Source organism: Camelus dromedarius, chromosome X (assembly GCF_036321535.1).
Source record: "Camelus dromedarius isolate mCamDro1 chromosome X, mCamDro1.pat, whole genome shotgun sequence".
In the NCBI taxonomy this organism is placed as follows: domain Eukaryota; kingdom Metazoa; phylum Chordata; class Mammalia; order Artiodactyla; family Camelidae; genus Camelus; species Camelus dromedarius.
Genome location: NC_087472.1, coordinates 16,770,028 through 16,782,352, shown reverse-complemented (window position 1 = coordinate 16,782,352; position 12,325 = coordinate 16,770,028). Strand labels below are relative to the sequence as shown.

General features: G+C 38.9%; 1 long non-coding RNA gene across 3 annotated transcripts in view; it reads left to right on the top strand.

Annotated features, from left to right (window-relative positions):
* The first annotated feature begins 2,262 nt into the window (after nt 1-2,262).
* The window catches only part of LOC116150734 (uncharacterized), a 157,420-nt gene continuing 147,357 nt past the window's right edge, over nt 2,263-12,325 (top strand). Inside the window, exons 1-3 of one of the 3 annotated variants that reach the window (XR_010379314.1) lie at nt 2,263-2,459; nt 2,696-2,867; nt 6,273-6,381. This is a non-coding gene — a long non-coding RNA (uncharacterized LOC116150734). Of the gene's footprint in view, nt 2,475-2,695; nt 2,868-6,272; nt 6,382-12,325 lie in introns of all 3 variants that reach the window. The other 2 variants (XR_010379313.1, XR_010379312.1) reach the window with 2 other exon arrangements.

The following is a 12,325-nucleotide window of genomic DNA, read 5'->3' as shown; positions in this document are numbered from 1 at the left end:
CATCGGCAGCTTCCCTACTTAGCTGTGGGACCTCACACAAGTGATATCACCAGAGTCTGAAACGCCTCACCCGGAAAATGGAGCTAATCCTTTAATGTGAGAATATAATGAATTGTTATATGTAAAATGCTTAGCACACTCCCCTGCTCACGATGAACCTTCAATAAATGCTGGCTATTCGGTTTTTATTTTAAAGATTCAATAAAGTGTTATTTAAAAAAAAAATAAGAGCATGGAGGGAAAAAAAACTTAAAAAGCCCAAATATCTCCAAATGGCACAAAAATAATAACTCAGTTATTCTTCACAAAAGTAGTTATTGTTATTAAATTGGGGGGGGAAGTAATTAGGTTTATTTATTTACTTATTTATTTCTTAACAGAGGTACTGGGGATTGAACCCAGGACTTTGTGCATGCTAAGCACGCACTTACCACCCTCCCCACCATATTTATTGTTAAAAGCTTCTTGTGTTTCCTTTCAGGGGGAAAAAATGTTTATATGCTATTATATCTATCAATCCATCTTCTATATGTATTTTTAAAATTACTACAAAAGTAATCTTACTACATACACCATTCTGCACCTTGTTTTTTACACTTACTAAATCTTAGTGATTTTTCCACTTAAGAACATACAGACCTATTTCATTTTTTTAAAATGGCTGAACCCTGAGTGAGTTAACCACTTCTCTGTTGAAGGACACTGGTTGCTTCTAGTTCTCTGCACTGAACATTTTGCACATACTCTTTGCCAGCTAACCTTTTGGGTGAATTTCCAGTAGCTCCATAATTGAAACAGAGGGTACTTACATTTACATTAACATTCTTCTCGTCAATATTGCCACATTGTCCTTCAAAAAGATCACACCAATTCACATTTCCTACTAAAGTAGTCTGACCAATGCAGAAAGGTATCTGTTTCTTTATAACCTCACTGTGAGCATTACTAATTGTGGTATTTTATAGCTGTTGTTACTTGCTTTAGGGTATTTTCAGGACTAACAAATGCAGGCTGGTGTTACAGAAGGAATTCAGGCGTCAGAGTCAGACAGTCCTAACATTGCCCTTTGCCAGCTAGGTCTCCATTCCCTCATTTGTAAAGTTGGGCATAATAGCAGGATCTAACTCACAGGGCTCCTTTGAAGAATAAATGAGACAATCCATTCAAAGCACTTAGCTTTCCAAACACTGACTGCTCAATAAATGTAAACTGCTCAAATAATAACTTTCCACACTCAAGGCTCACAGCTGGGGGGAGGGGTCACATCTCCAGAGAGTGTGCCCTTAAGGTTTAGAACTTTTGCTTTAATTCTGTATCAACCTCCACTCCAAAGTAACATTTGCTCGAGCAATCATTTTCAAGAACACAGCTGATTTTTACCATAGCAGGAAGAAACCTTAGGTTATAAAATATATGCAGAATATGTACGTTACAGGTACATAATTTCATGTTTCACGATTAGCTAGGCACAAGTTTAAAGTGCTAAACAGTTTGCTTCAGGCACCAATTGTTCACTTCTCTTATTTCTCCCTTCCTGTTTATACCTCCTTCTGTTGTGATCCCTGGAGCCATGAACTATTCTGGATAATTTTCACTTCCTTCCCTCATTTCCAAGTGAGCCCTCTCACCTTCCAGATCCTGGGGGGGAAAACCCAAGCCATGATCTATCCACATCCCAGGTGCCTGCCTTCTCTTTTGCTGAAGTCTCCTTTGAGTTAGCAGAAAGCTGAGTCTGTAGTGTCCTCGGTCTTTGCCTATGGAAATCTTCAGCTGAGCATCTCCTCTTATTTCAGTGCTTTAGGGAGGCCCCTCGATATCAGATTGTCCTGGGTTCTTTCCAGCTTTGAAGATTCCAATCTTCTTTTTCAAATCCTGCCTCCAACTACACCAGCTGTTAGTTCTGTATGTCAGCTCCCTCTGGGTACACAGAACCAATTTTATACCTTTTATTATCTTTTTCTCAATATAAAAATGGTTTTCTGGGGAAAATTTTTGAAAAAACATTTTGGAAAAAAAAATTTAAAGGGGTATTCCTACTGCCTGGAGAGAATCACCATTACAATGCCTTTCACGAATTTTTTCTGAGCGTGAATAAAATAGTTTTTAAACTAAGAATGGGATCATATAATTTTGCAAGCTGCTTCTTTCACTTACTGAAACTTTGTAAAGTATTAAAAATACTCATGTACCCCTCATAGCCTGAGTATACATCCCCTCCCCCCCCGCCCCGCCCCCATAGCTTTAACTTTCCTGTAACCTCAATTAGTATGTAATCTCATTCAACCTTGCCCACCTGGAATCCTTCATCCACCCTATGGGATTTCACCAGAAGGGCTGCTTACCAGAGGCCACTTCCCCAGCCTGGTCAAGCAAACACTCCTACAGAGACGCAAAACTTATTTTCCGGACGTGACCGCTGAGAGACTTAGTTCCTTGGAACTCAGGGACGTACTACATAGGTATGTACTACATAGGTATGTACCTAAAACGGATCTGAACTCCTTAATCATTTTCCTTCTCCATTTCATTCTTAATGTCAAAGACAGTAGTTAGGAAAGCCTTTTGTAATTTATTAAGTACCAAATTAATTTAAGGAATTAGTTTTAATAGTAACTATAATCTTTTGTGATCGTTTATATCTGCATGTTTACTGGCAATTTTCATCTGTTGTATGACCTTACTCTTCATTTACCAGCATCTGAATCACCTGGAGAGGGTGGTAAACTACAGCTGGGCGGGACCCAGCGCCGGAGTTTTTGATTCTGGGACGGGACCAATGACTTGCACTTCGAAATTCTCAGATGCCGCCGCTGCCGCCGCTGCTGCTCCGGGGGACCACACTGGAAGCACCACTGTTCTAAAAACTGGTAGGACTTGATACTCGGACATTCCCTGCTCAATATTCATTGATCTATCCACTCATTCATTCATTCACTCGCTCGCTCACACAACACACATTGGTTGAATTCCTACGCTATGCCAAGCACTCTGCTAGGTAGTGGGAATAGAAAGACGGATGAGACACTGCCCTAAAGAGTTCATGGCCCTTTGAGGAACACACAATGAAATCAATATTTACATTATAGCGTGGCAAGTGCCATAATAGAGATATGGCCAGGCTATTCTGGAAGACTCCTGAAGGGCATCAGGGAAGGTTTTCTGGAGGGTGATTGGGCTCTAGGCATGGAGGCCGGAGGGGCTAGTAGGGGCTAGACACGGATTAAGAAAAGCCTTCTGTAGTAAACTGAGGGGTTTGACTTTTGCCCTGAAGGCTGTAGGAAGTCATGGAAGGTGGTTTTACAAAGCAAGAGTAGGGAAGTTATCATCTAGCCCCAGGTTCAAATATTGGCTGTGATGCTTGTATGACCTGGGGCAAGTTACTTAACCTTCTTTGAGTCTCCCTTTCCTCATACGGAAAGGGAAAAACAGCATCTACCTTCTTTAGGTGTGAAGACTAAGTAAGAGAAAGTAGCTGAGTTCCTGGCATATGGTAGGTGTTTAATAAATGGTGATAATGCATAGGTCTGAACTTTAGAAAGCTAAAGAGATGGAAGACATGCTTCTCGGGTTATTACAACTCATTTGTGATGACCAGGCTAGTTCAAACAGCAAGGCCATATTTGTTGTAGTGGCAAGTTGGATGATTTAATGGTATAATGATAGTGATTTATTGATTACAGACTGTATGCCAGGCATTGTGCAAAGTGATTTACATCATTTCATTTAATTCTTGCAGTAGCCCGAAGAGTTCAGTGCTATTATTATTATTCCCAATTTTACAATGAATGGATTAAGGCACAGAGAAGTTAAGTAACTTGTATAGAGTCACACAGCTTGTCAGTGGCACAGATTAAATTCAAAGTCAGGTCAGTCTGACCCCAGAGCCTACACTATATTAACCACCTTGTTTCAGAGCAAGCAGTTCTGTTTCTTTGGAGTATGGAGTAGTGAATCGGTGGTAAGATGATGTTAAAGATTTGGGGCTTATCCTTCTGTTTCTCTGAATGTGAGCAAGGCTGGCTGTCCCTACTGATTTCCTACCCCCTCTGAGAACGTGCCTCCAGGGCCTGCCAGGGGCCACTTGACCTTGGGTCTGTGGGCGCTTCCTATTGATGGCCAGGTTGTAACAATTACCTTCCACAATGCCTTGGAGCATTTACAACAGGGAACCTCCTTTTCTTGCCCCTGGGATCATATTCAACTCCATGGGAAGAGTCAGGGAGTAAGTTTAATTATTATTATTTTTAAATTTTTGTTTATTTATTGGGGGGGTAATTAGGTTTGTTTGTTGTCTGTTTATTTAATGGAGGTACTGGGAATTGAACCCAGGACCTCATGCATGCTAAGCATGCAGTCTACCACTGAGTTATACCCTCCCCCCTAATTATTTTTAATACTATTATTACAAATAACAGTTCTTGTTTATTGGGCCCTTGGTATGTGTCAGGAACTTTGTGGAATATTTTGATCCTCACAGCAACCTACAGCAAGTACTATTATCATCATCCGTAGTTTAAAGAGGAGAGAACTAAGACTCAGAGAGGTTGAGTAACTTACCTAAACTCACACAGCTTGCAGATGCAGATTTAAGTGGAAAACTGGTACATTCATTTTTACAAACCTTACATTTTGAATTTCTTGCTTTGCCTCTGTAGCTGTAACACTTCCAAACACAAATGTAATTCTCTTGAATGCTTCTACTATCTACATGACTTAGTTACCAGACAATAGTTCAAACGCAATTTTAATGATGTATATGCAAGTAATGCCTGTTTCCTCAAAATTATTGCATAATACAAGAAGTCATTTTTTGACTATTATGAAAAAGACAAGAAATAACAAGTGTTGATGAGGGTGTGGAGAAAAGAGACCCTGGTGCACCCTTGGTGGAAACTGGTGCACCACTATGGAAAAAAAAAAAAAAACAGGGAAACAACCTAAGTGTCTATTAACAGGTGAATGGAGACAATAAAATGTGATATACATATAATATATATAATATATAAAATATTTTTCAGCCATAAAAAATGAAATCCTTCCTATTGTATAGCACAGGGAACTGTATTCAGTATCCTAGTATATGTGCTGCCAAAGTGAGCACAACTGTATTCAATATCTTGTAATAAACTATAATGGAAAAGAATAAAGAAAAAAGAAGGAAAGCCTGACTTTTGTGGCAACATGAATAAACCTAGAGGGCATTATGCTAGGTGAAATGAATCAGAGAAAGATAAACATGGTATGATCCCACTTACATGTAGAATCTTAAAAAAACAAACTCATAGAAACAGTAAAGTGGTGGTTGCCAGCAGCGGGGGAGGGTAGGGGAAATGGGTAAATGTAGTAAAGGTTCAAAGTTCCAGTTATAAGATGAATAAATTCTGGGGATGTAATGTACAGCATGGTGACTGCAGTTAACAATAGTGTGTTGTATACTAGAAAGGTGCTAAGGTGCTAACCTTAAAAGGTTCTCGCCACACATACACGCAAATAAAGTAGCTATGTGAGGTGAAAGATGTGTAAAGTAAGCTTATTGTGGTAATCATTCCACAATATATACATGTAAAGAATCATCACAGAGCTTACCTTAAACTTACACAATATTATATGTTAATTATATCTCAGTAAACCTGGGAGAAAAAGAAGTAATTTTTCCCCTCCCATTTACTAATTCATTCTTTTTTTATAAATGGTAATTTACAATAATTACATGCAAGACTAAATTTCGGCTGTTTAGTATAAACCCTGAATGTGAAGTTGAGGATTCTTCAACAGTTGAAAAGTATGGTTATGAAAATATTGTGGATTCCAGTCCCATCTGACTCAACCTCCAAGGGGAATTTATCCTAAGTATTCACAACTTTCAGAAAGTGCAATTCGGACCCACTTGGGCCTTCATATGCTCTCAGAAATTCCCCCAGCAGGTAACCAAAATTGAGACTAGGAAAAAAAAGTCGCCTTAAAGTTGAATTCTTAGTCATTTAAAAGACTAGTGTCTGAACCTTTTAACAGGCTTGGTATATAAATATGAGAAATGATGTCTAGATAGATTTTTTTTTGCCAGAATAGATCTTTGTTATTGCTGAGCTCACGGCAATGTACAATTCCATTTTTTGTTTTTTGTTTTTTTCTTATTTGGTGCAGCTAGTTGAATATGCAGAGTTCCAGCACTAGGTGTCAGCAAAAGATTAAATTAGAAATGCCCACTTTTTTTTTCTTTATTTTCAAAGTTGTTATAACAGTAAAAATAAAATGCCTTTCCTGGATTTTAGAAAAGGAGACACAACACAATTCCTCATTGCTGTGACCTGGGTGGAAGAGAGACTGGATGGAGGCTGCTCGAAGTGGGCACCTGAGGAAATCACAGTGGCTCAAGAAATCGTAAGTCAGTTTGCTCTTCAGCGTTGAATGAATGGCCTGGAACTCAATTTTGTGGCACCTGGAAAGCTGAGGGATTAAAATTTGGAGGTGAGGGTGGATGGGGGAGTCCACTCTTGTGAACCCATTCTCAGAGTCTAAGCAATGAATTATTTTACATGGAGAAATCTAATGGTCAAGCTGACCACAGCACTTGTGTTAATTAATACATTGAATGCTCTTCCCATGTGGACAAGATGAACAGAATTAACTTAAAAGTTCGCTTTGATTAGCGAGGGATTTGTCCCATTCTATGTCTGGTCTGGTGTCTAGAGAGACTTGAGAAACATTTGTGTGACAGCTTTTTCCTAAACTGTAATAACTTCCTAGTTTGTATGTCTCTCTAATCCTTTCTGCGCACGCCACCAGTGACATGAAGCAAGTCTGACTACATCTTTCTGCTGATTTCAGCAACTCCCTATCAAGGTAAAGTGCAAATTCACATCCATAGAATAAAAGGTCTTCTAAAATCTTGTCTCTGCTTACCTTCCAAGTACATCTCCCACCTTCACAGCCTTTATGGTCTAGCACATCTAAACTTATCATGGTTTTAGTAAATTTGCACCCAGTCTCAGGGCTTTAAGTACCATCTTTTATACTGCAGACTCCGAAATTTCCAATCCCTTCCCCTCAGCTCTCATTCATTCTTACTCTATAGCTCTACTTGTATGTATTCAGACATCTCAGATTTAACATGCCCAACACTGAACCTTGACAACCACTTCTCCTCAAAAAAGAAAGGAAGGAAGGAAGGAAGGAAGGAAGGAAGGAAGGAAGGAAGGAAGGAAGGAAGAAACCCATGCCTCTCGATGGTCTTCAAAACCTCAGTAAATGGCAATTTTAGCTTCCAGCTGTTCAGACCAAACCCTTGCAGTGGTCCTTGTGTCTTCTGTTTCTCCCCTGTCATATCCAATCCAACTGGAGATACTGAAGGTCCTACCTTCATAATATATCTAAAATTTGACCACTTCTGTTAGCAAACCAAATTTGGGTCCACGAAACCAAATCATTTTTAAAGGCAAGACGAGGGAGGGGAGTTGCAGGCTATGTGATCAGCTCATGCACAATTCTCTGATTGGTTGATAGTGAGGTAACAGTGCGGTGTCACAGGGATTAACACTATCAATCCTGAGGCACCAGTAGGTCTGAGGGGTGCGTGCTCATGGTCATCAAGTAGTTAATTTCTTCCCTTTGTTGGGGATTTTAGCATCTGCAAAACCACTCAGGACATGTGCAGCAGAGACTATGATCTGGGTACTTTCGAGAGGAGCTACAGCAGAGGATGGGGAAGGGGTCTGTCCTAAGAAGGTCCCATGGGGACTTCTTACCACACTTCCTCCCACCTCCACTGCAACGAACCTGGTCCAAACTACCATTTACACTTTCCTTGGTTATTGCTATATTCTCCTAACTGCTCTTGCTGCTGCTGCACGTACCCCCTATTCGGTGTCTTTTCAACACAGTAACCAGAGTGATGCTGTTACAGTCGCAAAACCCTCCAGTGGTTTCCCACTTCACTCAGTGTAAATTCAAGGTCCTTATGATGGTCTAGAAGGCCCGGCATGATCTGACTCCCCCAGAATGATAGGTACACTCTGGTACCAGCCTTTGTACTTGCTGCACCATCTGTCTGGAAAATTCTTTCCCCAGATGCACACAGCTCCCTTCCTTTCTTCAAGTATTTTACTCAAGAGCTGCTTCTGCAGTGAGGATACTCTCTGTAAAATTTTAACACCCCTCCTCCACAACACAACACCTTCAGTCCCTCTTACCTGTTTCATTTTTTTTGTTCTCAATAGCACTTATCCTCTTCTAAATAGACATTTTGTTTAATATATTTCCCCTGTTAGAATATAAGCTCCATGAGGACAAGAATTTTTCTCGGTTTTGTTCACTGCATATCCCAGTGCCTAGAATAGTGCCTGAAACATAAAGTTAAATAGTGATGAACTGACTAAACTACTTATATTATTGTACACGTGTGATATTTCTTTCCTATGTGCCTCTGTTTATGATATTACCTCTGCCCAGAAGGCTTTTCCCTCTCTTCATTTTCCCCCCTGCTATGGATTTCTTGTGAGCATTCTTTTTTTAAAAAAAAACTTCTTTATTGAGATATAATTTGCACACTATATAGTTCACCCATTTACATTATACAATTAAAATGGTATTTGCTATATTTAGAGTTGTACAACCATCACCACGGGTTTTAGAACATTTTCATCCCCTCAGAAAGAAACTTTATAGCTGCTGTCCCCTTGTACCCCCACCCACCCCTACCCCTAAGCAACCACTAATCTACATCTCTATGGGTTTGCCTGTTCTGGGCATTTTGTGTAATTAGAATCATATAATACGTGGTCTTTTGTGACTGGCTTCCTTCACTTAGCATAATGTTTTCAAGGCTCATCCATGTGGTAGCACATGTCAGTATTTCTTTTCTTTTCATAGCTGAATAATATTCTATCATATTGATACACCACATTTGGTTTATCCATTCATCAGTTAATGGATATTTGGATTGTTTCTACCTTTTTTCACTATTATGAATAATGCTGTTATAAACATACAAGTTTTTGTGTGGATATATATGCTTTCATTTCTCTTGGGTATGTATACACACACACACACACACACACACACACACACACACACACACACACACATATATTCTATATATATATATATGAGTAGAATTGCCATTTGGTCATTCTAGGTTTAACTATTTAAGAAACTGACAGACTGTTTTCCAAAGTGGCTGCACCGTTTTACATTTCAACCAGCAGCGTTTAAGTGTTTTAATTTCAACTCTTCCTCTGCAGCATTTGTCATTGTCTGATGTTTTGATTCTAGCCATCCTAGTAGGTGTGCCTTGGTATCTTGTTGCCATTTTGATTTGCATTTCCTTGGTGACTAATGATGTTGAGCATCTTCCTCCCTTCCTCCCCTCCTTCCTTTCTCTTTCCTTCCCTTTCTTTCTTTCATTCTTTCTAATTTATTTTTATTAAGGTAACACTGGTTTATAACATTATGTTTCTTGTGTACAACATTATATTTGTACATTTGTATACACTATAGCATGCTCACCAGCAAAAATTTAGTTTCCATCCTTTATCATACAGTTGGCTCCCTTTACTCATTATGCCCTCCCACCTCTCCCCAGCCTTTTCCCTCTGGTAACCATGACTCTGTTCTCTGAGCATCCTTCCATGTGCTTGTTGGTCATTTGTATACCTCTTTGAAGAAATATCTATTTAGATCCTTTTCCCATTTTAAAATTAGGTCATTGGTCTTTTTATTATTGAGTTGTAAGAGTTCTTTATATATTCTAGATACAAGTTTCTAAACAGACATGATTTGCAAATATGATCTCTCATTCTATAGGTTGTCTTTTCATTTTCTTGATAGTGTCTTTTGAAGTACAAAAATTCTAATTTTGATTAAGTTCAATTTATCTATTTTTTTCCTTTGGTTGCTTGTGCTTTTGGTGTCATATCTAAGAGTGCTTTGCCAAATCTGAGGTCATGAAAATTTAACCTAGGTTTTTTCCTAAGATGTTTATAGTTTCCGCTCTTACATTTAGATCCTTTATCCATTTTGAGTTTATTGTTGTATATGGTGTGAGGTAAGGGTCTATTTTCATTCTTTTGCATATGGCTAACTAGATGTTCCAGAAACATTTGTTGAAAAGACTAAAACATGATCCTGATGGTCTGTTTTCTGCAAAATATATGATGTATTCCACAGTTCAGTGGTTCTGAAAATGTGGTCCCCAGAGCAGTAAGTAGCATTGGTATCACCTGGGAACTTGTTAGAAATGCAAAGTCTCAGGTCCCATTGCGGACCTACTGAATCAGAAACTCATGGACTGGGCACAACAATGTGTGTTTTAATAAGTCCTCCTGGGGATTCTGATGCAAAATCAATTTTGAGAACCATGACAAGTCAAACCAGCTGATGAAGCCCAGGTACTTAATGAGCGTCTCTTAGAGGGATCATTTCCCTTTTCCTCTTTGGTCAGTTACAAAATCCTATTGATTCTTCCTTGTTAACATTTCCTTCATTCATTTACCACCACTTCTTCCCATTCTCAGCCTCACTATCTTAGTTCAGTTCCTCATCACCTCACACTACAAAAGCCTTCACATTCCCCACTCCACCTCTTACATTGTCCCTTCCAGCTTGACCCACGATTCCTAGAACATTTATGCAACAGTTAGTGCCCTACTCAAAAATAAGTGATCATGCCTTATTGCCTTCAAGATGAAGCACTCATTCTTTAATTGGGCATTCAAGGATCTCCTTAATTTGGTTTCAAACTGACTTTAAAACTTTTTTCATTCTTGAATCCTCAACAGGAACCCCTGGATATCTAAATTATTTCCTACCCATGTCATGAGAATTTTTGCCTCTATACCTTTCCCTTCCTGATGCCTCCCACCCCATACTCACCACCTCTCCCATTTAACTCCTACTTATCCCCTAGATTTTAGATTAGATGTCTTCCCTTTTAGGATGCTATCCTTGGGTGCTTCAGAGAAGGTAAATTACCCTCCTCTATGCTCCCACAGAACATTGTACTTACACACTGTATTTTAATTGTCTGTCTGTCTTCTCCACCAGTGGGTAAAATCCATTGTGGCAGGAATCTTGCTCATTAACTCGACAAATATTTTTTGAACAGTACTGTGTGCCAGGCCCTGTATCTCCAGCATGTAGGAGATATTTGATAAAATTTTTAATGGATTGAAATAAGGTTTATCCCTTTTTGTAGCCCGTTCCTCCAGCCGCCTGTTGCTCTGTAAACCATGATTTGGTGGGAGATTAATTTTTAGACACTTGTGACATCCAAAGGCAAGTAGATGGTGTAAAAAATGTAAGAGCTATGAACCTCATGACAAAGAGGAAGAGAAGGAAGGAAATTTGTCTAAACTCATCAACTACAGCATACTAGGTACCTTACAGGAAATAAAACCTCTTATCCTCTCCCTCTCTATCTTTTATGTGAATTTGCAAACTAAAATTAAATATATGCAAATAAAGAGAATTTAGTGAAAAAGCATATCTTTGGGGGCACATATCTGCATGTCAGAAAAGATGAGCTTTTCATATTAACATTAGGAAAGGGTCTTTTGGGTGTGAACTGGGTTCCGCTATTCATAAGTAGATTGTAAATCTTTTTTCCCCCGTCTCTTACCCTACTCTCCTCTCTAACCCTCATTGACTAATGACATCAATTGGGAATGCATGAGTTGGAAAAGGTAGCAGAGAATGAAAGTGGGCATTGCAAAAAGTTTTCAGACAGCCTGGAAAATTCAGCCTTTTTTAGTGTTCAGGAAATACTATGAACAGGATTCCAGATTCATGTAAGGTTAAGGTCAACGTTTCCAAACTAGGGGTTGTGGATCCCTTAGAGGCTTGCAAATCTCTATAAACAACAAACATTGTCTGTGCACAATAAATAGATCTGGTACATATGTAGGAAATCGTGGACTGCAAAACAGAAGAATATGAACCTTACCTAAAATCCTACCACCCACAGGTTAGCACAATATATATTTTTAAATAAACTGTTATTTTGTTAGAGATTTAAATTTCTGGAAAAGTTGTGAAGCTAGTACAGAGAGTCCCCATACAACCCATACTGTTTCCCCTATTATTAACATCTTACGTTAGTATGCTATATTTGTTATAATTAATGAATCAATATTGATTCATTATTATTAATGGCAGTCCATACTTTGGTCAGATTTCTTTAGTTTTTACCTAATGCCCTTTTTCTGTTCCAAGACCCCACCTATTACATTTAGTTACCACGTTACACTTAGTTATCATATTTCCTTAGGCTCCTTTTAGTTGTGACAGTTTCTCAGACTCTTTGTTTTTGACGACATTGAGAGTTTTGAGG